Source organism: Chiloscyllium plagiosum, unplaced genomic scaffold, assembly GCF_037043375.1.
Source record: "Chiloscyllium plagiosum isolate Xiang-an unplaced genomic scaffold, Cpla_swu_hap1 HiC_scaffold_12, whole genome shotgun sequence".
Taxonomy (NCBI): Eukaryota; Metazoa; Chordata; class Chondrichthyes; order Orectolobiformes; family Hemiscylliidae; genus Chiloscyllium; species Chiloscyllium plagiosum.
Window position 1 is genome coordinate 60362374 of NW_028270150.1, and position 26557 is coordinate 60388930.

The following is a 26557-nucleotide window of genomic DNA, read 5'->3' on the forward strand; positions in this document are numbered from 1 at the left end:
AGTGGCAGATATGAGTAGAGTTGCAATGTTTAAAAGACATTTGGATAAGTACATGAATAGGAACAGTTTGGAGGGATGTAGGCCAAACACAGGCAAGTGGAATTAGTTTAGTTTGGGATTATGGTCTGCATGAGCTGGTTGGACCAAAGGTCAGTTTCTGTGCTGTACGACTCAGAGTTTATAAGGTGATTAGATTTTTGTCAAGTAAGGTGATTAAGCATTGTAGGTCAAAGGCAAGGTAAAACATGATAAGGTAGAAGTCTATCTTGATCTAACCAAATGACAGGAAAGGGTTGCAAGGCCTCCTTCTTTTCCTATATTTCTATTAATACCTGAAGTAAACCATAGGAGCATAGAAAAACACAATCTACTGAAAATCACCTCTATACTATCCCAATTCTTTCACTGCAGAATTCAACTGAATTTTGAACCTCCTTAATATTTTTGTCACAACGTTGTGTAGTTGACATCAGTCCTCGGATAAATCCCTCAGAAATACCATTCATCACATCCTACTTATCATAATAAATACCCCTTTATTTCCTGTGTCTCCGATCTCAACATATTGCTAACCTATCACAAGGCTTTCGCCAAAGTTGAGTGCATAATCTTTGCTAATTAACTTCTGTGCAGAACTTTATCAAACATCTTTTGGAATTTCATACAGGCAATATTCTTAGGCACTCTCTTTTCCTCTATGGTTGTGATGTCCTTAAAGAAGTTTATTCAATCAAACATGATGTACTTGCCACCAATCCATATTGATACCCTCTGATCAACTCAAATTTGCCTAAGTTTTCAGGCTTTCTGTCCTTAAATAATAGATTCTAGTAGCCATTTCACTATTGAAATTTCACTGACACGGTTGTAGTTACTAGATTTCTCTTCCCCACCTTTCACAAATAATGAAAGTATATTAACAATGCTCCAATGCCAAAGGGCAAATGGGAAATGGGAAATCAAGTGAGCAGTCTGGAAGATTACTCACGGTACAATAGCAACTTTCACACTTTTAACTTGAACACACCAGAGTGGAAATCAGAAGTCTTAGACATTGTCTGTCTTAATCCATATTAATATCACAATTTTTGTCTTTAAATCGAACAAGCTCCTGTCCTTGATTAGACTATAAATTTTCCAGTTATTACTAGTATTTTGACCTCTTCCTGTACTGTGAAGATTGATGCATACGCTCATTTAGCAAGCCTGTGATTTCAGGTAATTTCACTTTATTAGTCTCTTACATTGTAGCCAACACACAATCCAACTCCTGCAGAACCAAAACATCTTATCATTTAACCAGACCCATTAATCCATCATTCTAGCCCTCACCAGCATTCATTGCTGCCTTCTGCAATAATTGAAAATATTTGGCAATTTGTCAGCAAACTTACTTCACTGTTTTCATGCAATCCACTCAAAACCAACAATCTAGCTTGAAGACTTCATTCTTTAGCTATGATTTACTATTCTTTTTTCATCATATTCTTGAAACTCCCTTTCTGAACCTTGTTGTATTTTCCCCACTTCAAATGTAAGCTCAAAATCTCTCACATTCACGATAAATTTGCTCACCTCCTGTAGTTTTTCTCCTTTCCCTCAGTTGAACATACTTACCCATGAAGAAAAACTCTCATCTTAACAAACGTAAACCTTCCAGTACAGGCTCCCAGAAGGAGATGTGAATCAGGACTTTTGGTGATTCTTATCCATCCTACTCAGAGTGCTGAGGCTCACTACAGCAGTCTTGTTGCCATTTGAACAACATTAACTAACTCTGATGAAGAGGAGTTGGTGTTGGACTGGGGGTGGACAAAGTTAAAAATCACAACACCAGGTTTTGGTCCAACGGGTTTCTTTGGAAGCACGAGCTTTCGGGGTGCCAGTCCTTCATCTTTATAGGAAAAGAGATAAATTCTGTGTCTTATGGTCCTGCTCCACAACTACCTGATGAAGGAGCTGTGCTCTGAAAGCTAGTGCTTCCAAATAAACCTGCTGGACTATAATCTGGTGTTGTGTGATTTTTAACATTAATTAACTCAACACAGACTAGAATCAAATTAGGAAAATTTATTTACATGGTTAGCTGTACCCTACTTTGACATACATAGACATCAAAAGAAAGCCTCCTCATTCTCCCTGTCTGCTAGCAAAGGTCCAACTTGAGACAAGTTTGGGCAGCTTTAAATTGCCTTCTTGAGGAACTAAAGCACAAAATTGCCTCTAATTTGACAACTTCACAAGGATGTAGTCAGAAAGATGGTTAATGAGGTGAATGAACATTGCATACTGGTCTAGTAGGTCATCCTTTCTTGAGGTTGGATATTTTGATGTGGCAAAGTAGCAGAATAAGTTAAAAAGTAATTATGTTTAGAAAAGTGCAGTCTACATTTATCGGAGTCAAATTTAACAGGACTTGCACCTATAACCATTTGCAAGATACGGCAAGAGAGAACAAGCATCTTTCAACTTTTTAGAAACAGTTCCACATCATCTGACGTCATTATGATCTAAATTCGTTTCCATATACCCAGCAGCTATAGTCGGAGGTAGAGTCATAGAGATGTACAGCATGGAAGCAGACCCTTCGGTCCAACCCATCCATGCCGACAAGATATCCCAACCCAATTTACTCCCACATGCCAGCACCCGGCACATATCCCTCCAAACCCTTCCTATTCATATACCCATCCAAATGCCTCTTAAATGTTGCAATTGTACCAGCCTCAACCACATCCTCTGGCAGCTCATTCCATACACGTACCATCCTGTGTGTGAAAATGTTGTCCCTTTGGTCTCTTTTATATCTTTCCCCTCTCACCCTAAACCTATGCCCTCTAGTTCTGGATTCACCAACCCCAGGGAAAAGACTTTGTCTATTTATCCTATCCATGCCCCTCATGATTTTGTAAACCTCTATAAGGTCACCCCTCAGCCTCCGACGCTCCAGGGAAAACAGCCCGAGCCTGTTCAGCCCCTCCCTGTAGCTCAGGTCCTCCACACCTGGCAACATCCTTGTAAATCTTTTCTGAACCCTTTCAAATTTCACAACATCTTTCCGATAGGAAGGAAACCAGAATTACATGCAATATTCCAACAGTAGCCTAACCAATGTCCTGTACAGTCCCAACTCTTGTACTCAATACTCTGACCGACAAAGGAAAGCATACCAAACGCCTTCTTCACTATCCTATCTACCTGCGACTCCACTTTCAAGGAGCTATGAACCTGCACCCCAAAGTCTCTTTGTTCAGCAACACTCTCTAGGACTGTACATTAAGGGTATAAGTCCTGCTAAGATTTGCTTTCCCAAAATGCAGCACCTCGCATTTATCTGAATTAAACTCCATCTGCCACGTCTCAGCCCATCGGCCCATCTGGTCAAGATGCTGTTGTAATCTGAGGTAACCCTCTTCGCTGTCTGCTACACCTCCAATTTTGGTGTCATCTGCAAACTTACTAACTGTACCTCTTATACTCGCATCCAAATCATTTATGTAAATGACAAAAAGTAGAGGACCCAGCACCGATCCTGTGGCACACCACTGGTCACAGGCCTCCAGTCTGAAAAACAACACTCCACCACCACCCTCGGTCTTCTACCTTTGAGCCAGTTCTGTATCCAAATGGCTAGTTCTCCCTGTATTCCATGAGATCTAACTTTGCTAATCAGTCTCCCATGGGGAACCTTGTCGAACACCTTACTGAAGCCCATATAGATCACATCTACTGCTCTGTCCTCATCAATCTTCTTTGTTACTCCTTCAAAAAACTCAATCAAGTTTGTGAGACATGATTTCCCACGCACAAAGCCATGTTGACTATCCCGAATCAGTCCTTGCCTTTCCAAATATATGTACATCCTGTCCCTCAGGATTCCCTCCAACAACTTGCCCACCACCGAGGTCAGGCTCACCGGTCTATAGTTCCCTGGCTTGTCTTTACTGCCCTTCTTAAACAGTGGCACCACGTTTGCCAACCTCCAGTCTTCCTGCACCTCATCTGTGTCTATCGATGATACAAATATCTCAGCAAGAGGCCCAGCAATCACTTCTCTAGCTTCCCACAGAGTTCTCGGGTACGCCTGATCAGGTCCTGGGGATTTATCCACCTTTAACCATTTCAAGACATCCAGCACTTCCTCCTCTGTAATCTGGACATTTTGCAAGATGTCACCATCTATTTCCCTACAGTCTATATCTTCCATATCCTTTTTCACAGGAAATACTGATGCAAAATATTCGTGTAGTATCTCCCCCATTTTCTGTGGTTCCACACAAAGGCCACCTTGCTGATCTTTGAGGGGCCCTATTCTCTCCCTAGTTACCCTTTTGTCCTTAATATATTTGTAAAACCCCTTTGGATTCTCCTTAATTCTATTTGCCAAAGCTATGCCCCCCCGTTTTGCCCTTCTGATTTCCCTCTTAAGTATACTCCTACTTTCTTTATACTCTTCTAAGGATTCACTTGATCTCTCTTGTTTATACCTAAGATATGCTTCCTTCTTTTTCTTAACCAAACCCTCAATTTCTTTAGACATCAAGCATTCCCTATACCTACCTGCCTTCCCTTTCACCCTGACAGGAATATACTTTCTCTGGATTCTTGTTGTCTCATTTCTGAAGGCTTCTCATTTTCCAGCCGTCCCTTTACCTGCAAACATCTGCCTCCAATCAGCTTTCGAATACCATCAAAATTGGCCTTTCTCCAATGTAGAACTTCACCTTTTAGATCTGGTCTATCCTTTTCCATCACTATTTTAAAACAAATAGAATTATGGTCGCTGGCCCCAAAGTGCTCCCCCACTGACATCTCAGTCACCTGCCCTGCCTTATTTCCCAAGAGTAGGTCAAGTTTTGCACTTAAATTCCTCTCCATCTAAACCTTTAACACTATGGCAGTCCCAGTCGATGTTTGGAAAGTGAAAATCCCCTAGCATAATCACCTTATTATTCTTACAGATAGTTGAGATCTCTTTACAAGTTTGTTTCTCAATTTCCCTCTGACAATTGGGGGCTCTATAATACAATCCCAATAAGGTGATCATCCCTTTCTTATTTCTCAGTTCCACCCAAATAACTTCCCTGGATGTATTTCCAGGAATATCCTCCCTCAACACAGCTGTAATGCTATCCCTTATCAAAAATACCACTCCCCCTCCTCTCTTGCCTCCTTTCTATCCGTCCTGTAGCATTTGTATCCTGGAACATTAAGCTGCCAGTCCTGCCCATCCCTGAGCCTGTTTCCATAATTGCTATGATATCCCAGTCCCATGTTCCTAACCATGCCCTGAGTTCATCTGCCTTCCCTGTTAGGCCCCTTGCATTGAAATAACTGCAGTTTAATTTATTAGTCCTACCTTGTCCCTGACTGTTTGACTCACTTTTGTTCTCAGCTGTACCCGTCTCAGATCGATCTCTTTCCTCACTATCTCCCTGGGTCCCCCTCCCCGCCCCCACCTTGCTAGTTTAAATCCTCCCAAGCAGTTTTATCAAATTTCCCTGCCAGTATATTAGTCCCCTTCCAAGTTAGGTCCAACCCGTCCTTCTTGTACAGGTCACTTCTCCCCCAAAAGAGATTCCAATGATCCAAAAATGTGAATCCTTCGCCCATACACCAAGTAACGGTCAACCTATTTTATAGTATCTTTGACCTGACAACACATTATATTGACAGGCTGCTCGGAATGCAGTGACTAGGGCTTTGGGTAGGGCTTTATTATATAGAGTTGGATGGACGGGGTTCAATTGCATAGGAGATTATGGAAAAAGTTACAGTGGGGAAGGCTTAGCAGTGGTTAAAGTTTCCAGAACGAGTGACAGGCCACTAAGTATGGAAAGGGTCAGGAATCTAACTTCACGCACAGTTGATAAGAGATCAACTTGGGGAAGGGAGGCAGTCAATGCAGGACTTGAGGGTGTTGTACTTCAATACATGCAGCTTACAAAACACAGATTAGAATTGGCAGGCAAGATGTTGTCAGTATCACAGAGATTTGGCTGTAAGAGGATCAGGCCTGGGAACTAAATATCCCAGGATACACATCCCATCGAATAAAGAACAGGCAGATACTCAGAGGAGTACAGTTGCCTTGTTCATAAGGAATGAAATTACATCATTAGCAAGTGATCTAGAAGACACAGAATGTGTGTGGATAAAACTGAGGAACCACAAAGGAAAAATAAACCTGATGGGAGTTGCATTTAGGACTCACAGCAGTTGTCAGGATATGGGGATGAAAATACATCAGGATACAGAAAGGGCATTTAACAAATGCACTCTAACAATAATCATGGGAACTTCAATATGCAGGGAAAAATCAAGTTGACAGAAGATCTCAAGAAAAGGAATTTGTGGAAAGTCAACAAGATGGTTTCTTTGAAGCAGCTTATGGCAGAGCCCACGAAACAGGCAATTCTGGATTTAGTGGTGTGTAATTAGACAGACTTGATTAGGGGGCTGAAGATGAAGGAACCTTTAGGAACCAGTGGGCCATAATATGATAGAATTCACTCTGCAGTTTGAGAGGGAGAAGACTGAATCTGATGTAACAGTATTAAAACTGAGTAAAGGTGTCTATAAAGTCATGAGGGAGGAGTTGGCCAGAGTTAACTGGAAGGAGAACTTAGTAGAAAGATAGTGGAGCTGCAATTGTAGGAGTTTCTGAAGGGACAGTAAAAGTTCATCCCAAGAAAGAAGAAATATACTAAGGAGAGGATGGCTAACAAGTGAAATCAGAGACAGCATAAAAGCAGAAAAAAAACAATGCAGTGAAGATTAGCGGGAAACCAGAGGATTAGGAGACCTTAAAAATCCAGTACAGGATAACAAAAAAAAAAAGCAGTGGCGGGGAGGAGAAGAACTTGAAATGAAACAAGAGAGTAAGCTAGCTAGTAATATTAAAGAGAATTGCAAGTCTTTTTGTAAGATCTCTAAAATGATAAGTGAGAGGTAACAGCAGACATTGGATGATTGGAAAGTAAGGCTGGAGAAGTCATAACATGGAACAAAGAAGTGGCAGAGGAAATGAAAAGAGACTTTTCATCAGTTTTCAGAGTGGAAGACACCAGTAGCATACCAGAACTTCAAGAGAGTCAGGGTACAGGGTGAGTGTAGTGGCCTTTACGAAGGAAGTGCTGGGGAAAGTGAAAGATCTGAAAGATCAAATGCGGTAAAGCTGCTATTGGAAGCTGTTCTCCCTGATTTAGTTCAGGAAGGAGGCGGCGGCCTGGGCTGACTGGACAGAGCGGCAGCCGGCGAGAGATCGATTTGCCCAGCTCTCCCGTGGAAGGATGAATCATTTGGCTGAGGAGGATCGCAGGCCCTCGTTGGGGAGCAAGCCCGGCTGCAGCAGCAGCATCAGAAACGCGGAGAAACGGAGACTGCAGCGGGAGGACGACAATGGTGAGGGGGAGGAGGATGAAGATCGGGTAGACGTGCCTAAAGTCCAGGTATGGAACGCAGGCCAAGAGGGAAAGTAGCACATGGGTTTTGGAGGGGCGGGGGGGTCGATGCTATTCCGTCAACAGAACACTCAATCAGTGCAATCATACCACAGCAACATGGACTGCATGGTGAGTGAGGTGGGCCTGACGGGGCGGGGCACTGCTCCTCACTTTGAGGGGGAGGGGGATGGGGGCCAGTGCAAGGGCGCGCACAGTGTAGGTGGTGCGGGCCGGTGCAAGGGCCCGAGAGGTGGAGGTGGTGCGGGCCGGTGCAAGGGCGCGAGAGGTGGCGGTGGTGCGGGCCGGTGCAAGGGCGCGAGAGGTGGCGGTGGTGCGGGCCGGTGCAAGGGCGAGCGAGTTGGAGGTGGTGCAGGCCGGTGCAAGGGCGCGTGAAGTGGGGTTGGGCATGGTAGAAGGGAAGGGGTGTTGTGGGGCAGTCGAAGGCCGCCCCGAGGCGGTGTTGGGGGACGGTGTAAGGTTCCCGGGCTGCCCAGTGTCAGGTTTGGGGAGTGGTGGATGGGCGCCCTGGGGGAACCTTGGAACGGCCGCCTGTGCGCCACGAGGGGAAGGGTTTAGCAAATTTGTAAGGAGATGTCAGTTATCTGGAAGAATAATAGAGAGTGATCAGTGAATTACCTTACTTCAGGCGTCGAGGCCTCCATTTGCCGAGAGGTGCGAGGGAGGAGCAAAGGAATTCTGGAGAGTTTTTCAGTGTTTGAGATCTAAACCTGAGAACCTACACCATAGGGCCTCCCTCCCACCCACTTCCTCTAACCTTACTAAGAGTCTGTAATCTAGGTATGATTTCAGGTTTCTCTTTTTTAAATCCTTCTCTTCCTTTGTTTAGTTCTGTGCAGGCTTTCAGAGTAGTGAGATATGGATGTTAGGGCAGTTGCATGTTCCTCCTGCAGAATGTGACAGCTGAGAGACACGACACATGTCTCTGCCGACTACATTACAGGAAGTGCACCCAACTCCAGCTCCTCAAAAACCGAATTAGGGAACTGGAGCTGGATGAACTACGGATCATCCGGGAGGCTGAGGGGGAAATTGAGAGGATGTACAGGGAGGTGGTCACTCCCCAGACACAGGATAAGGACAGTTGGTTACTGTCAGGGGGAGGAAAGGGAACCGACAGTCAGAGCAGGGATCCCCTGTGGCTGTTCCCCTCAGCAATAAGTGTACCGTTTTGGATACTGCTGGTGGGGACAGCCTACCTGGGGAAAGCCATAGTTGTCAGGTCTCTGGCACTGAGGCTCAGAAGGGAAGGGGGAGGGAAATAGAAAAGCGCTAGTGGTAGGGGACTCAATAGTTAGACGGATTGACAGGAGATTTTGTGGTCAGGAATGGGACTCCCGGAAGCTATGTTGCCTCCCCGGTGCCAGGGTCCAGGATGTCGCTGATTGGGTTTACAAGATTCTGAAGGGGGAGGGTGAGCAGCCAGAAATCGTGGTACATATTGCCACCAATGATATAGCCAGGAAAGGGGTTGAGGATCTGAAAAGTGACTACAGAGAGTTAGGTTGGAAGCTGAAGAGCAGGATGAGTAGAGTAGTGATCTCAGGTTTGCTACCGATGCCACGAGATAGTGAGATGAGGAACAGTCAGCGAATGCAGTTTAACACATGGCTGCGAGGCTGGTGGAGGGGGCAGGGCTTCAGATACTTCGACCATTGGGATACCTTCTGGGGAAGGTGAGACCTGTACATGAAGGAGGGGTTGCACCTGAACTGGAGGGGCATAAACATCCTGGGTGGGAGATTTGCTCGTGCGATTTGGGAGGGTTTAAACTAGTTTGGCAGGGGTGTGGGAATCAGAGCCACATGTCTGAGAGGGGGTCAGTTGCAGACAGGACAGTGACAGGATGTATTGAATCTATCAGGGAGGTTTCTCATGCGATGAAACAAAGGGATTGGTTAAAGTGTGTCCACTTCAATGCAAGGAGTGTCCAGAATAAGAGTGACGAACAGAGCATGGATCAGTACTTGGGGCTACGACGTTGTGGCCATAATGGAGATATGCTTTTCACAGGGGCAAGAATGGTTGCTTGATGTTCCAGGGTTTAGAATATTTACAAAGAACAGGGAGGGTGGATAAAGAGGAGGGGGTGTAGCATTGCTAATCAGAGAGTGCATCACAGCTACAGAAACGAAGGTTGTTGAGGAAGGTTTGTCTACTGAGTCAGTATGGGTGGAAGTTGGGAACAGCAAGGGAACAGCCACCGCATTGGCGGCTTTCTACAGACCACCTAATAGCAGTAGAGAGATTGAAGATCTCATAGGCAGGCAGATTCTGAAAAAAATGCAGAAGTAGCAGGGTTGTTGTTATGGGTGATTTCAACTTTCCCAATATCGATTGGAACCTCCTAAGTGCAGATGGTTTGGATTGAGCCGTTTTTGTTAGGTGTGTTCAGGAGGGTTTCCTTACTCCGTATGTAGACAGACAGATGAGGGGAGAGGCCATTTTGAATTTGGTACTCGGCAACAAGCCAGGACAGTTGTCAGATCTCGCGGTGGAAGAGCACTTTGGTGAAAGTGATCACAACTGCCTCACATTTAGCATAGCCTTGGAGAGTGAAAGGTGCAGTTACCGAGGGAAGATATTTAATTGGGGAAAAGGAAATTATGACGCTATCAGACAGGAGTTGGGAAATACAGACTGGGAGTAATTGTTCCATAGAAAGAGCACAGCAGATGTGTGGGGACTATTTAAGGACCAGTTGTTGTGAGTGATGCATAAATTTGTTCCGCTGAGACAGATAAAGGCTTTGTGAGGACAGGTCATGCTCACAAATCTTATTGAGTTCTTTGAGGTGTCAAGACAGGTCGATGACGGTCGAGCAGTGGATGCGGTGTATCTGGATTTCAACAAGGCAGTTGATAGGGTACCTCATGGTAGGCTCATTCATAAAGTCAGGAAGTATGGGAAACAGGGAGATTTGGCTATCTGGATTCAGAATTGGCTGGCTGACAGAAGGCAGAGTGGTTGTAAATGGAACATATTCTGCCTGGAAGAGAGTGTTGAGTGGGGTCCCTCAGGGCTCTGTTCTTGGGCCTCTGCTCTTTGCAGTTTTTATAAATGACTTGGATGAGGAGATTGAGGGGTGGGTTTGTAAATTTGCAGATGATGCAAAGGTTGGAGGTGTCGTCGATAGTATAGAGGGCTACTGCAGGCTGCAGCGCGACCTAAGACAGGATGCAGAGCTGGGCTGAGAAATTGCAGATGGGGTTCAACCTGGATAAATGCGAAGTGATGCATTTTGGAAGGTCGAACTCAAATACTGAATATAGGATTAAAGACAGGATTCTATGCAGTGTGGAGGAACAGAGGGATGTGGGTGTGCAAGTACATAGATCACTCAAAGTTGCCACCCAAGTGGATAGGATTGTTAAGAAAGCATATGGTGTTTTGGCTTTCATTAACGCGTTTAAGAGATGTGAGGTTTTGCTGCAGCTCTACAAGTCCCTGGTGAGACCACATTTGAATATTGTGCCCAGTTCAGGTCGCCCTACTATAGGAAAGATAGAGGCTTTGGAGAGGATGCAAAGAAGGTGGACTGGGGGGCTTGCCTTACGAAGAAAGGTTGAATAAGCTCAGACTTTTCTCTCTGGTGAGAAGGAGGAAGAGAGGAGACCTGATCGAGGTGTACAAAATAATGAGAGGAATAGATAGAGTCAATAGCCAGAGACTTTTCCCCAGGGCAGGATTGACTGGTATGAGAAGTCATAGTTTGAAGATATTAGGAGGAAGGTATAAAGGAGACATCAGAGGTAGGTTCTTTACGCAGAGAGTTGTGAATGCATGGAATGTGTTGCCAGCTGTGGTGGTGGTAGCGAAGTCACTGGGGACATTTAAGCGACTGCTGGACATGCACATGGACAGCAGTAAATTGAGGGGTGCATAGATTAAGTTACTATATTTTACACTAGGATTAAGTCTCAGCACAACATCGTGGGCCTAAGGGCCTGTTCTGTGCTGTACTTTTCTATGTTCTATGGTAGGGGATTTTAACTTTCCAAACATAGACTGGGATTACATAGAGTTAAGGGTTTAGATGGAGTGGAATTTATTAAGTGTGTACCTACTAGAGAAAGTGCAAAACTTGGCCTACTCTTGGGAAATAAGGCAGAGCAGGTGACTGAGGTGTCAGTGGGGGGGGGGGGGGTGTACTTGGGGGGCAGCGACCACAATTCTATTGTTTTAAATTGGAGGAAGGCTAATTTTGAAGATATTGGGCAAGAACTTTCCAAAGCTAATTGGGGGGACAGGTAAAAGGACGGCTGGAAAATTAGAAGCCTTCAGAAATGAGATACCGAGAGTTCAGAGACAGTATATTCCTGTTAGGGTGAAAGTAAGGCTGGTAGGTGTAGGGAATGCTGGATGACTAAAGAAATTGAGGGTTTGGTTAAGAAAAAGAAGGAAGCATATGTCAGGTGTAGACGAGATAGATGGAATGAATCCTTAGAAGAGTATAAAGGCAGGAGGAGTATACTTAAGAGGGAAATCAGGAGGGCAAAAATGGAGCATGGGGTAGCTTTGGCAAATAGAGTAAAGAGATTCCAAAGGGTTTTCACAAATATGTTTAGGACAAAAGAGTAACTAGGGAGAGAATAGGACCCCTCAAAGATCAGCAACTTAGAGGTTTATAAACTCGTGAGGGGCATGGATAGGATAAATAGACAAAGTCTCTTCCCTGGAGTGGAGGAGTCCAGAACTAGAGGGCATAGGTTTAGGGTGAGAGGGGAAAGATATAAAAGGGACCCAAGGGGCACCTTTTTCCACACAGAGGGTAGTACGTGTATGGAATAAGCTGCCAGATGAAGTGGTGGAGGCTGGGACAATTGCAACATTTAAAAGGCATCTGGATGGGTATATGAATAGGAAGGGTATGGAGGGATATGGGCCAGGTACTGGCAGGAGGGACTAGATTGGGTTGGGATATCTGGTCGGCATGGACGAGTTGGATCGCAAGGTCTGTTTCAGTGCTGTACATTTCTATGACTATCTATCGGATAAATCACCCAGATCAGATGGGTTACACTGTAGGTTTCTAAAGAGTTAGCTAAGGTTATTGCAGAGGCATTGGTGGTGATCTTTCAGAAATCACTGGAGTCAAGGGGAGACTGTCAGAGGACACTCCTGATTAAGATGACAGGAAACTATAGGTCGGTTAGTCTCACCTTGGCCATTGGTTAGATTTGTGTCCATTATCAAGGTTGAGATTGCTAAGAACTTGGGAGTGAATGGCAAAATAAGGCAGAGTCAGCAGGTTTTGTCAGGGGGAGGCTATGCCTGAAAAATCTGTTAGACTTCTTTGAGGATGTTACAAACAAGTTAGACAAAGTAGAGCTAGTGGGCACCAGCTATTTGGATTTCGAGAAGGTCTTTGACAAGTTGCTGCGCTGGAGGGTGTTAAATAAGATAAGACCCTATATTGTTAGGGGCAAGGTACTGGCTTGGATGGAGGATTGACCAACTGGCAGAAGGCAGAGAGTGGGGAGAAAGGGGTCTTTTTCAGGATAGCAGCCAGTGACTAGTGGAGTTCACAGTGATTATTGTTGGGACAACAACTATTTGTGTGTCAAAAAGTGTGGTGCTGGAAAAGCACAACCAGTCAGGCAGCATCCAAGGAGCAGGAGAGTGGCTGTTTGGAGTATAAGCTCTTCATCAAGAATGTGGGGGAGGCCCAAGGAGGATGAGTGATAAATGGGAGGGGTGTGGGGCTGGGGGAATGTAGCTGGGAATGCGATAGGTGGATGAAGGTGAGGTGTGATTGTGATAGGTCAGAGTAGAGGTAGAACGGATAGGTGGGAAAGATGATGAACAGGTAGGATAGTTTGAGAGGGAGGTGCAGATTTGGAGAGTTGCATCTGAGATAAAAGTGGAGGGAGGGGAGATGAGGAAACTGATGTAATCCACATTGATTTTGTGTAGTTGGTGGGTCCCAAGGCGGAAGATGAGGCATTCCTCCTGCAGGTGTCAGGTGGCTAGAATTTGGTGGTGGTGGAGGCCCAGGACTTGCATATCCTTGGCATGCTGGGACATGGACAGGCTAGAAGAGTGAGCAAGGAAGTGGCAGATGGAATATATTGTGGAAAAGTGTAAGATTATGCATTTTGGTAGGAAGAATAGAGGCATATTCTATTTTCTAAACCAGGAAAGGCTTCAGAAACCTGAAGCACAAAGCAACCTGGGAATCCTCGCTCAGGATTCTCTAATGGTTAACATGCAAGTTCAGTTTGCAGTTAGGTAGGGAAATGCAATGTTGATAATCATTTCAAGAGGGCTAAAACACAAAAGCAGAGATAAATTGCTGAAGCTGAAAAGGCTCTGTCAGACTGCATTTGGAATAATGTGAGCAGATTTGATCCCCTTAGCTAAGGAAAGATAAACTGGGCTTGGAGGGCGTCCAGAGGAGGTTTACAAGAAAGATCCTGGGGATGAAGGGCTTGTCAGATGAGGAGGAGTAGGGCGGCACGGTGGCTCAGTGGTTAGCATTGCTGCCTCACAGAGCCAGGGACCCGAGTTCAATTCCCACCTTGGGCCACTGCCTGCGTGGAGTTTGCACATTCTTCCTGAATCTGCGTTTCCTCCCACAATCTGAAAATGTGTTGATCAGGTGAATTGGCCATGCTAAATTGCCCATGGTTTAGGTCCATTAGTCAGGGTAATTGTGGGGGAATGGGTCTGGGTGGGTTGCTCTTTGGAGGGTCGGTGTGGACTTGCTGGGCCGAAGGGCCTGTTTCCACAGTGTGGGTAATCTACTCTAAAAGAAAGGAGCAGTTGAGGACTCTAGGCCTGCCCTGAGTTGAGTTTGAAGGATGAGGGAGGATGTGATTGAAACCAACAGAATACTCAGAGGCCAGGATAGAGTGGACATAGAGAAGATGTTTCCACGAGGATCCAGAGTGAAGGCATGACACTTTAGAAATGAGTTAGGGAGGAATTTCTTCACAGGGTGGTTAATCTATGGAATTTATTATCACAGAGGACTGTGAAGACAATAGAGTATATTTAAGACAGAGATAGAGAGATTGGTAAGGGGATCAAAGGTCGTAGAGAAGGCAGAGAATGGGGTTGAGAAATATATCAGCCACGATTGAATGGCAGAGCAGATTTGACGGGCCAAATGACTTAATTTTGCTCCTACATCTTATGGTCTTACTATTATAGGAGCAAGATTAATCAAAAGAGAATGTTGGTAAATTATGTGACATGATATTAAATAATTTGCAACAGACCTTAAAGGTTTAACATTAAGGGTCCCCTCTAGGGACCTAATATATATGACGTAGCTTGTAAAGATGCTAACTGATTAATGAATTTGCAAGGATTAGCTAATATTTTCTAATGTTCATAAAATTACCAAAAAGAGGGTGAAATATCAACAAGTGCCTTAAAAAATAAGTAATTATCTGATGGAGTTAGTGTAGATGTAACCCTGGAAAATTGCGTTAGCTTAGCAATTTATTATTTATTATTATTGTGATGCTTGGGTTGATGTGAGACTAGCCTTATTTCGTCTATCAATCTACTATAATTAGTTGCCCTAAAGTTGCCGAGGAAACGCATTCCATCATTTGCCTTTCTTTAGAAACAGGAAGACTTCTATGTTCCAAATAGCGTGCAAGGGACCCCAAACTAATAATCTATAATACTGCAGCATCAACTTAGTTTTTAAATTTGTAATTAACATGAGAAAAAACATTTTTGTTTGTCAACCAATTTTTACCTTAATTTTGCAGCTCTTGCCCTCTAACCCAGTAAATATCTACATAACTATATAAAGGCTTGCAGTTTGATCAATAAAATTATTCCTAAGTCACTGATGGCACTTAGTCATTTGAAATTCAAAACAGACTCGATAAATTACAGTACATAACCTCGAATATGCTCACATATTAAGAAAAGCCTCCAGAGAGTCTATGGTATTATTAATCTTTCAAGACACAGCTATATTTCTTGTTGACTGAAGGTGTAAAATTATATACTGAACAGAGATTAAAATATGATCTACTGTACAGGAAGATTTTTTTTAAATCAAAAAGACCATTACCCAATACCTACCTTTTCCATAACCTAGCTATCCAAATTAAAACAAATAGATTACTGTTTATGTAGTCAATGTAATGTTGTACCCACAATTTTACATTTCTTTTCATAAATGGTAATTGTCTTGATTAGAATTTTTAAGATTCATATTGCAGAGGCAGGATTTGAGTAGGTGGAGGGCCGTGAATGATAGCTGGCAATAAACCCATGGAAATGTTGCATTGCGCAGGATGCTCGATTTCAGTAGCAATACCTGATTCTCAATTTACATCTATTTTTACAACTACAATAATGAGACCCCAGCATGACACTCACCTACAGGACACAATTCATTTGGGCTATTTAAAAATTAAGTGAAATTTTGAAATTTGGAGAAACTCAGGGCATTCAGGGAGAGTAAAACACTTACAGATGAAATGAATGTATTCAAAGGCTGCATCCTACTTCATTGAGGAAAAACATTATGCACCACTGACCACACTGGGAACCAAGGAGATATTCTTGCTCAACAATAGCTATGATCAGGAAGGCCATGATTAGAGACAGCTTTGGCAGTCAACAGTGGCAAAATAGTACCCTACATTTGCGTGCAATATAGAAAATGCTTTTACAAAGTAAGCAGATCAGAAAAGAGGAGTACAGTTGCAGGTTCAACCAGATCTTTTCAATGCCCCTTTGTCCTGCCCATCTTACCAAAACATTCTATCACATCACTCTTCAGTTTTATCAACATCCATCATTTGACTAAATTTGAATCTCTTTCAATGCATTTTTTAACCTCCCCTTTTCTTTGTCACTCACTTCAGTTCTGAAACATGTTTGCTTAATAATACATTGACACATGCAGCAGGCATTTAGTTGACAGTTGGTATAGCACCTTGGTATTCGCTGGCAGAGTTCTTCAGAGATGCCATCACTTGGGTTTATTGGAGATATTATTTGCTGCTTGGTATCTCCACAATTCTGCCTTTAAAGTTTATCAAAGGGCCAAAAATATTGCTCCTTTTTTAAAAAAGGATGCCTTAATTTGACTACGCATTTGCCAAAGATTTGTCTAAACATACCCCATCTTCTTCAAGCATCCTACAAAAATAAGTGATGTTTTCTTTATTTTTATTTCCTTCATTAGAAAAGATAAGGTTAGATCCAGACGGTTAAATAATGCAGTGAAATGTTGTACTTATTTGTCCATGCAATTTTTAGTCTATTGTAGAATGTACATTTGCATGGTGTGCTGAAATACAGTATTTTGTTGTAAGTTGCAATGATACATGTATAATATTGCCATGCATTCAAGAAATTGCCCTAAGCATTTCATTTAGGCTAGAGATTTCCAAGACCAGCAACCTGCTTCTCTATTATTTGCAGGAATTTTCAAAAGATGAGAGCAGCAATAAAAGATGGAAAGATTAACTGCATCTAATCATATTATGACAAAATAAATAAAGGTTCAACAGGTAAAATGTCAAAGAGATAAGCAAAGAGTCATAGCAACATTGCCACAGTCCCACAGGGATGCTCTCTCATTATAGAGAGACAAATGGTGAGATAACATGAGGGTCACCACATGTTGACCAGGGACCAATTCTATGATTCTACACTTATGGGCAAAAGTAGATGCAGAAATCAGAAAGCTGCAAAGCAAAGGAATCATCAAATCGGTCCAATTTGTTGAATGGGTGGCACTGGTCGCGCTAATTGTGAGGCCTAAGGAGTCCGTTCACCTTTGCTGAGATTTTAAACAAATGATAAACCACTTTTTGCAGTTGGATGAATACCCAATCCATCACATAGGGAAGCTGGCCTTTGTGCTTGTGTGTGAGTGTGTGTGTGTGTGTTGGGGGGGGGGGGGGGGGGTGGGGGGGGGGGGGGGGGAGGTTAGGAGGGGTGAGGGGGTTGCAGAGGAGAATGTGTTCTTCACGTGGCTGGGCATGAGCTATGCACACTTGCAATTATGCTTAGATGAGGATTGCCAGAAGTATGCAACCATTAATATAAACCAAGTATGCAACCATAAAGGTTCTTCCCAATATGGGAGACTGCCATCTGGTGTGTCAATACCCTATGCAATATTTCAGCTGACAATGGAGAACATTTTACATGGTTTATCCTAGGTCGCCATATATCTAGTTGGTGTGCTAAAAGGGAAGACCCTAAGGAGGACTTAGAGAACTTGGACATAGTCCTTAGAAATTTCTCCCAGATGGGTGTACGCTTTGAAAGGGAAAAGATGTGTGGCCGGCTTAGGCTACAGAGTTAACAAGACCAGATTATACCCGTTGGAAGATAAAGTGAGGGTGATCAAAATTTCCCCGGCTCCCATGTCTGAATGAGGCATGCCAACTTTGGACACAGGACTCTTAAGTACAAAAGGCAGTTTAATTCAGCGATGAGGTTTAATGCAGGAACCAAGGAAATGGCCCTTCACAGTTAAGAAGTATGTTGATGAGAGGTCTGGTGCAGTGACGTGTAAAGTTTGAGTAGGTGTATCAGTCCTGAACAAGCATGTGGACCATATGAAAACTGCAAACTTACAAAGGGTGTGGGAGCAAAACATACCCTGCTTCTTGACAGCCTTTTATACTGTCCTAGAGCCCACGGGTTCTCCCTCTCTGTCAGGCGTTGACAATACCTCAGAATCTGAGCTGGACATGGCAGATGTCACCGCCTTTACTGTCTGAAGAAGAAAATGAATTTCTTCAGAGATGCTGGGGTTGCAAGAGGTGAGCTGCTGTGTGTTACATGCTGCTCATATCAGAGGTAGACTTGGAGGAAACTGACTTGGTACAAAATGCTACAGGAGGAACTACAAAAAAAAAATTAAAAATTGTGTATGTCCTCAGACTCAGAGAAAGATTGATGTAGTGATTAGAATGGGCTCAACCAAGTGGATCTCATAGAATGAGTTCCGATTGGACCAGATTAATAGCCCAATCAGGGAGCCCTGGCTGAGAGACATGAACAGGAGTGTCAGGGGTTCTGCGCACTCAGAAATGGCTCGTATGAAGCTGGACCAGTGTCAATACTATGCATGTGTAAATAAAGGGTGACTTGATAGCTGACCAGCCTTTGTGGAGTCATTTCAATTTCAACTATGGTGTGTTTACAGACCTCTATAGGGCTCTATAGTTAGTCATAACATCGGAGAAGAAATCAGCCAATATTACAACATGATGCTGTACATAAAAGGAAAAAACTGAAGGAAGCAAGGGGTTTCAAAAATTAGGTCCTGGGAAATAATATGTTGATCATGAGATTTCAATGACTTTGTATGTTAACAACAAATATGAGAATGAAAAATGACTTTAATATATAATAGAAATACAAGAGGACTTGTTGAAGAGAAATTAAAACAACAATTTAAATTTGCAACTCAGTTTGAGTGGGAGTAGGAAGTTTGGCAGATTTTAACTGTGTCTCAGGCCAACTACACTGTTCAACAATTCAGCTGCTTCCAGTAGAATTCAGCAGCAACAATGGATGAAAATTAAGTGGCCCAAGACAACCCACCAGCATCAGAAAAAAGGTGGCAACAATAAAGGCAAGCTTGAAATAGGAAAAAGTGTGCATTTCAGCTGGAGACTTGGGGGTTGTGGAAGCTGAAGCTTGGTCTTTCCTCAAAAGGAGTGGAGAAGCATTTCAACTCTTCCAATCTCTACTGAAGAAATGAAGTTTCATTGCAAAACTACTGATCAGGTGTGAGTCACAGTTTTAAAATCCTAACATTTCTGAGTTACAATACAAATACTGATCACCGGTACTTCAATAAAAAAAAACTCTTTTCCTACAATCAGAGGGAAACAATGACCTCGTGTTATTAATCTTAATACCACGACTTTTAATCTAGAAACTCAATGAACACTCTGGACCCAGGTTCGAATCCCACGATAATGAATTTGAATTCAATTTAAAGAATTAAGAATCTACTGATGAACATGAAACCATTACTGATTCTCAAAAATATCCATCGGGCTCATTAATGTCCTTCAGGAAAGGAAATCTGATATCCTTATCTGTCTGGTCTGCATGTGACTCCAGACCCACAGTAATGTGTTGACTTTCAACTGCTCTCTCAAATGGCCCAGCAAACCTTACAGTTCTAGGGCAGCTAGAGATAGGCAATAAATGCTAGCCAGCCAGCAACATCCATGTTCCACAAGTAAATAAATAAAAAGAGACAACCAAACCATAATGCTTGTTAGGGAAGCTCAGGGATGATGAATTCCAGTGTGTCATTACTTACATTAACTAATGAGATTCCTCCAAAAATTAATCAGATAGTAACAGCTTGTTCATGAACAGGAAACATGAGGAAACTTGTATTAGAAAAAAAGTAAATTAGATTTTTATTTCCCAGTTGGATGCACTAAGGAGATCAAGATTATGCAATTGCATGGCAACTGGACTAGACGTTGTGCCACGAAGGACAAATAATCTGAAGTAAGATGCTGAAGGCAGAGCATAGACAATAAAAAAAAGCAAATAGGATGGAATATTCAGTTGAAGATGCTATTGACATGAATGAAAACTATTAGAAGAATCCTTGAGTTAATGGATAAAAAGAGTCAAGAGGATGAGTCATCAGCTGCAGCATGATTTCAAAGACACTGTACAGTTATGCTTATGAATATGGCTTGATAGAAATATAGAACATAAACTCCAAAGGATTTGGAAACAGCCAGGGGAAACTTACTAAAGCATTCAAGATCAGAAGCATTCTCCGAAACCACTATCGCTGTAAATATTCTCAAAACAATATCAGTGACTGTGAATTTTAAGTGATGAATAATTTGAAGGTTGTGTTAATAACTCAAATATCAAAATAACTCAAATATGGACAACTGGACAGCAAAAAAAAATCAAAATAATTGCCTTGATCAGGAATAGATTAAACAAGAGCAATGCTCCAAAGAAAACAGATGAAATCTTATTAAGAAAGATCAAGATGCCATTTGCTGGTTAAGTGTGAAACTTCGCATCATGAGATTAATGAAGATCATCATCCTGATTAGAAAACTTAACAACCAAAGAATGGATATAATAACTTGCAATGGATACAACTTGACATTGGTCAAAATAATCAAGCAAAGCATAACCATGATACAAAGTTATTTATCAAGATCTGTGTCGACTAGAGCTAGATAAGAAATTCTTCCCCTTAGGACAATATTCCTCTGTTTTACAATTCCTAGTCTCATTATTCGTTCTTTCCTCTTTTAAGTGCTATTCCAAGACCTGTTTGGGTTATCTTGTCAATACAAAGCTAAGTATAAGCATACCACTATACCAAGTTCCCACACACCCCAATGTGATAATCTTCACCTTAGTATTATACATAGATATCAAACTTTATTTTGATTTCTCTGAAAATTAGAACTTTATTTTGCATTCAGTGCAGTCAAACTGCTTTGATTAGTTTTTTAAACATCTACCTAACATTTTTAGCTACCTGATAACAGACCTTTTTATTGCAAACAAGGACTACTTGTTACTCAGAAAAGTGGGATAAGGAATCATTAATGTTAAGGCTCTTTCCTACATATTACACCAGATTTTTCTATTGGATGGTACTTTATAAAGGTCCAATTTCCATTAAGCAGAAAGATGTATTCTTAGCAATTGCTGGAAAAGTTCAGTAGGTCGAGCAGTATCAGAATCTGTTCTGAGGAAGGGTCACTGGACCCAAAATGTTAACTCTGATTTCTCTCCACAGATGCTGCTAGATGTGCTGAGCTTTTCCAGCAATCTCTACTTTTATTTTTGACTTACAGCACCCGCAATTCATTTTTTTTTTTAAGATGTATTCTTGGTTTTGTTTTTGTCGAGGTTCATCCCGAGCAGCTCCATGATGCAGGACTTGGTGCTCTCCGTCTGCTCTGTGGGATGCACACTGAGACAAACATCAATTGCGCCTAAAGGGTCATCAACTCAGTGGAAGACATTCTAGGATCTGCCTGAAACTTAGTCTTCCAAAACAAGAAGTTAACCCTGACTGAATGTTGCAGACTGACATATTTCAGTGTCCGGTATGCTGACAGATGCACTAAAGCTTGGGACAGCTGCCACCAAGGCACACTGGGGAAAGACAACTGTCTAAGGTCTTTCTGCTAAAGTTAAACGAGGGTACTTTCAGTTATTCTCGTACGAGCAAGAAAGTCCTTGGGTTTGTTTGGTGGATAGAGTCATATAGCACACAAACAGATGCTGCATACTGAATGTAATCCCAAACTAATCTAGTCCCACAGGTTTTCTGAGATTACAAAGGGATCTTGATCAAATAGGTTAATGGGCTGAAAAAAATGACAGAGTTAAACCTGGACAAATGCGAGGTACTGCATTTTAGTACAAACAGGGGAGGACTTGTCCAATTAACGGTGGCGCCTAGGATAGTGTTTGACAGCAGAGGGAGCTAGGAGTTCAGGTACATAATTCTTTGAAGTTTGCCTCACATATGGACAGGGCAGTTAAAAAGATATTTGGCTCGCTTGTCTTTATTGCTTGGTCCATTGAGTATAGGAGTTGGGAAGTCATATTGTGCAGGACATTGGTGAGGCCTTTTCTGGATTTCTGTGTCAGTTCTGGTCAAACTCCAATGTTTGTTTGTTCCACATATGCTACTGCACAGAACCAGACTGCTTCAGTGACTATGTACGTACATAAAGATATTTTTATAAATAAAGTATATTTTTGAAATGAGAAGTATTTTTAGCTTTCTCCAACAGATATTACATTTACAGAATCTTGGATTCAGGCTTGCATTGGAATCCCCAAAGTACTGAAAGATAATCTTCACCTTACAACAGAAAAGTTACACTAGATTCATTATAATCACTCCTTGCATCCCAAACAAGACAGGGGCTCTTGAAGGTGGTTCCACACCCAGTAACCAGCAGTCCCAACACGAGCACCTAATTTGTTTCGACTCTGATATTATGAGAAGGTAGTGCCAATGGGTGACCTTTGGCACACAATATTGGTTGGGAGAAGAAAACTGTAGGAACCCACCTTCACAGACATAATGCACCTGACCTTGTTTTGTACATCTTAGTTGCCTAGCAGGCAGCCTCATGAAAATAATTTCTTGTAATGTTTTAAAGATTTGAAGAATTGAGAACCAAGTCTTCATGACATTAAAATATTCAGTTAGAGAGAAAAGTAATATAAAACAGTGCCACACCACCACTAAGAGTGCTATAGCACTGGAATCTTAAATTATTAAATATATCTTTGGTCCAAAATACAATATTATTTCCCACTCTAAATGTCTCAACAGCAAAGGATCGCATTATTAAATACAGTAGTAACACATCTAGTTATTAGAAAAAACACTGCTCCTGAAAAACTATTAACAGCACCACAAAAGAAATGCCTGCTTCATTTTTGTTTTTACCATCTGCACATATTTTCAAATATTATGCAAATTGAAAAGTTCCAAAGGGCCAACTAACATGGAACACTTAATCCATTAATACATTAACCAACAGTTTTGTATACCTTAGAAATGTGTGTGCAAGAGTGTTTGATCTATCAGAGAAAGTATTCAGGTAGTACAGTACATACCAGTTAATAAACACCCAGCTAATGGGAACATTTGGTTAAAGGGTATATTTGTTCAACCAGTATTTAACTCCTACGGAGCTATGAGCTATAATGCAGTGAATTATTGAGAATTCAGATTAGAAAATTTATGCTGTTGCAGTACACCTACTAATCACAGATAGTAGTTCAAAGTAGTCCAAAGTGTTAAGTAAACAACTGTAAAAGCTACATCTGGCAGTAATGAAAACAAAACAGATTTTACCATTGGGTACTGTTGGCACAATGGTAGTGTCCCTATGTCTAAGCCAGAAGGCCTGAATTCAAGTTTCACCTGCTCCAGAGGGGAGGGTCTTGTCTGAAGAGATTGGTTACAAATACCCTCAATTATGAGGTACCTGCTTAAGTGTAAGGAGATGTGATAATGTGATACATTGTTGAAATTTTACAAAATGTATCAAGACCATTCAGAAGGCAAATGCAACGTACTATGGCAAATAAGATGACCTGAAATGTAAGGCGACCCGATTTCCTAGGAACAAAAGTCAGCAATTTGCAAATACTCAGCATACAAATCAATCCTTGCTTTCAGCCGCATCATGCTGCATTCACATTAGCTTTCAGATTTAAGTTTTCACCTCAACTGCATGACTTGCCTACCTTATAAGTGGTAGGAAGAGATTAGGCAGGCAATATGGGCTGTGTTGCAAAGATTCATGTAGGTTCAAGACTGCCTATTCTTTGCGCAGATTACTTTTCAGAATTTTGATTGCTGACATACATCTTTTTGTTCTCTTTTCTAATTGTCTTACAAGTCAAATTTTATTTTTGAAGGGTTTTTTTGAGGCTTCCAATATCTATTTATAAAATGACATCAACAATAGCATTTTAAGTGGTATTGTTCAATGAAGTATACAACAGAGTTTCTGTTAGTGCAGGGGAGGCAGAGCAAAAAATCAAAACACTAAGGGCAAATTTGAGTTTCAGGACGGTTTGTGCATGTTAAAATAATAATGCACTGAACTTCTGCCTCATCCACAAAATTGGCAGTTAGCTTTTGTTGCCCATCCCTAAATTTATTCAGTCCCATTTATCCAAGGCACTGAAAGCAACGAACAAGGAACTCATCAAACATCTGCAGGGACCATGGGAAACCCACATCTCCTATTTTTCTACAGCACAATGAGGAGGCTTGCATGCTGAAGATGAAATTATCAAAACTTGGAGATAATGAACTCGGAAATATAAAAACAAGACAGTATTTCAAGAACTTCGTTTTAGCAGAGAGATGAGCTAAGGATGCAAAACTTGATAGGCTGGGGAATTTGACTTTTGTGGCCTTCGGCTAAAAATTATGCCTCAAGGACACTCTAAAGACTTTAAACTCTATTTCTTTTATCATCCTTTTATACTGGACATTATCATTTTTCATGTGTACACATATGCTTGTGGACTGCTGAAGGCTTATTGCTTGACAGTGTCTTTATTCTTAATCCATGGAGACAGGATATGAGAAAATTGCACTTTTACTCAAGAAAACCTAGTAAGCGACTTCTTACTGCTACAGTAAGAGTTAACTAGTTACATGTTAATTGGACAGAAGTCTAGCCTTGTGCTAAGAAGAACATAAATCATTGTTGCGTCCAACTGGGGTTGTTATAAAGAGAAGAGCAGATTCCCCCCATTTCATCTTGAAGCAATTATGACACTTCCCCTTCAGTTATTCTCTGTACTTCTCTCCTCTTTCTTACACACTTTCAAGAAGTGCTCTTTGTCTTCACTCTTTATCTACAATTCTGCAGGGAAAAATCCGGATAGTTCTCCAATTGGAATTAAAATCTCAAAGGTGCACACCAATAGCATGGGTTAAATTCCTGTACCAGCTGAGGTCACCAAGGATGTCCCCCTTGACCTTGCCCCTTGTCTGATGCATGGTGACACTCCAGTTAAACTCACCAGTGGCCGTATCTGTCTAATGAGAGAGCAGCTTGTGGTCCTCTGTCACCATGGCAACTTTATCTTTTGTATAATTAAGAATTGTAGTAAAATTTGAATGTTCCAATTTCTTGTTAAAAAAAAAATGATCCTTTAACAGAACAACAAATAAATATGGAACCTAAAAAGGCATAATTTATGGGAAATTAAAGGGTAGATTACTTTATACATTATTTTTAAGAGAATCACTGGTTTATGATCAAATGAGTCTAGTCTAATCACTTTTTTTATTACTCATAAATCATGTAACTGATGGTGGTATACCCAGGTTCTAAACTGCATTGTATGTATTTCTTCATGAAAATCATGTACTTGTGCAGCTATACACCCAGCTTTAACCTCTCAATTAAATAGTTTCCTATTTCTAAAAGAAAAAGAAAAAGTAGTTAAGACACAGAAGAGACTTCATGGTTACCACTGAGTGTACAGGAGAAGTGGCTAATGGAAACATACATTTTGATAATGTTAGGATGATGGTTCAAGGGTCGAGATGCACGGGGTAAACAATAGATAGGGGCTATATAAAAGGACAATGGAGCATGGAATCTTGGAGCTTTGGAATAGTTTGGCCTTGCATTATGGCAGGTAACCCCAGGATGAGAGATACTAACAGTGAAATGTTGGAAAAGTGGTGCTGTTTTTCAGTAGTGATAGGTGGGTGGACTTGGATGGTAGAAGCACTGAAGCATGTGGAATGATTGCTGTGAACAAAACCAGTGACTAGGGAAAAAAATGACTCAAAAACTGTAGGAAAGCGATGTAAGAAAGATGGAAGGTGACAACCAAACATGGCAGCAATGTCTTTAAGTACCCTTAACGTATATAAATCCTAAAGTGGTAAAAAGTGATTCCTGGGGCAAGCAGTCTCCATTTCCAACTTTTTTGCCCTGAATCTTTCAGTAACTCTTTCTCACATTTTCTGTTGAGCCAATCCACTCTTCACTAATCTCTCTCACCATCTCTCTCTGTTCAACATACAACTGGAAGATATTGAGAGAGCAGCAGAGGCCAGAAAAATAAATTGAAATGATTGATGCATCCATGATACCCTGTGGAACTGGAGATGGGAACTGGGATATTGAAAGGCAATTCAATTGTATTGGAAAATATGAAGGCACTGTGATGGATGACACAGTCAATTCTATTAAAGACCTAAAAGACCAAGGAGGGGTAAGGCATTCATGTTACAATTATAAAAGGATATTATTTGAGAGTTGGATTTTGACATTGTGGTTCAAATAGAAACATGATGGCATGATTAAAATATGAAAGAGAGAGAGGAGTGTATAGATTTAGAAGGATGCAAGAGCATACATCACAGAGAAAGGTCAAAGATATTCAAACAGCTACCAAGACAGCATGAACAGAGGGATGAGAGTGGAATTTGACAAAAGGACGACTTGAGCAAAATAACCATTCACAATATAACTAACATGGGGGCAAAGAAAGTTGAAGTGGTCCATAATTTAGTGGGATTGAGCAATGTCTCATGGGCATGATTGCTCAGTGAGGGCATGAAAGAAGAGAAA

The 26557-nt window shown here is 41.7% G+C and overlaps 1 protein-coding gene across 14 annotated transcripts in view; it reads right to left on the reverse strand.

Annotated features, from left to right (window-relative positions):
• LOC122555094 (zinc finger and BTB domain-containing protein 20-like) overlaps positions 1 to 26557 on the reverse strand; it is a 339090-nt gene that overhangs the window by 178607 nt on the left and 133926 nt on the right. The gene's annotated exons all lie outside the window — the stretch shown is intronic.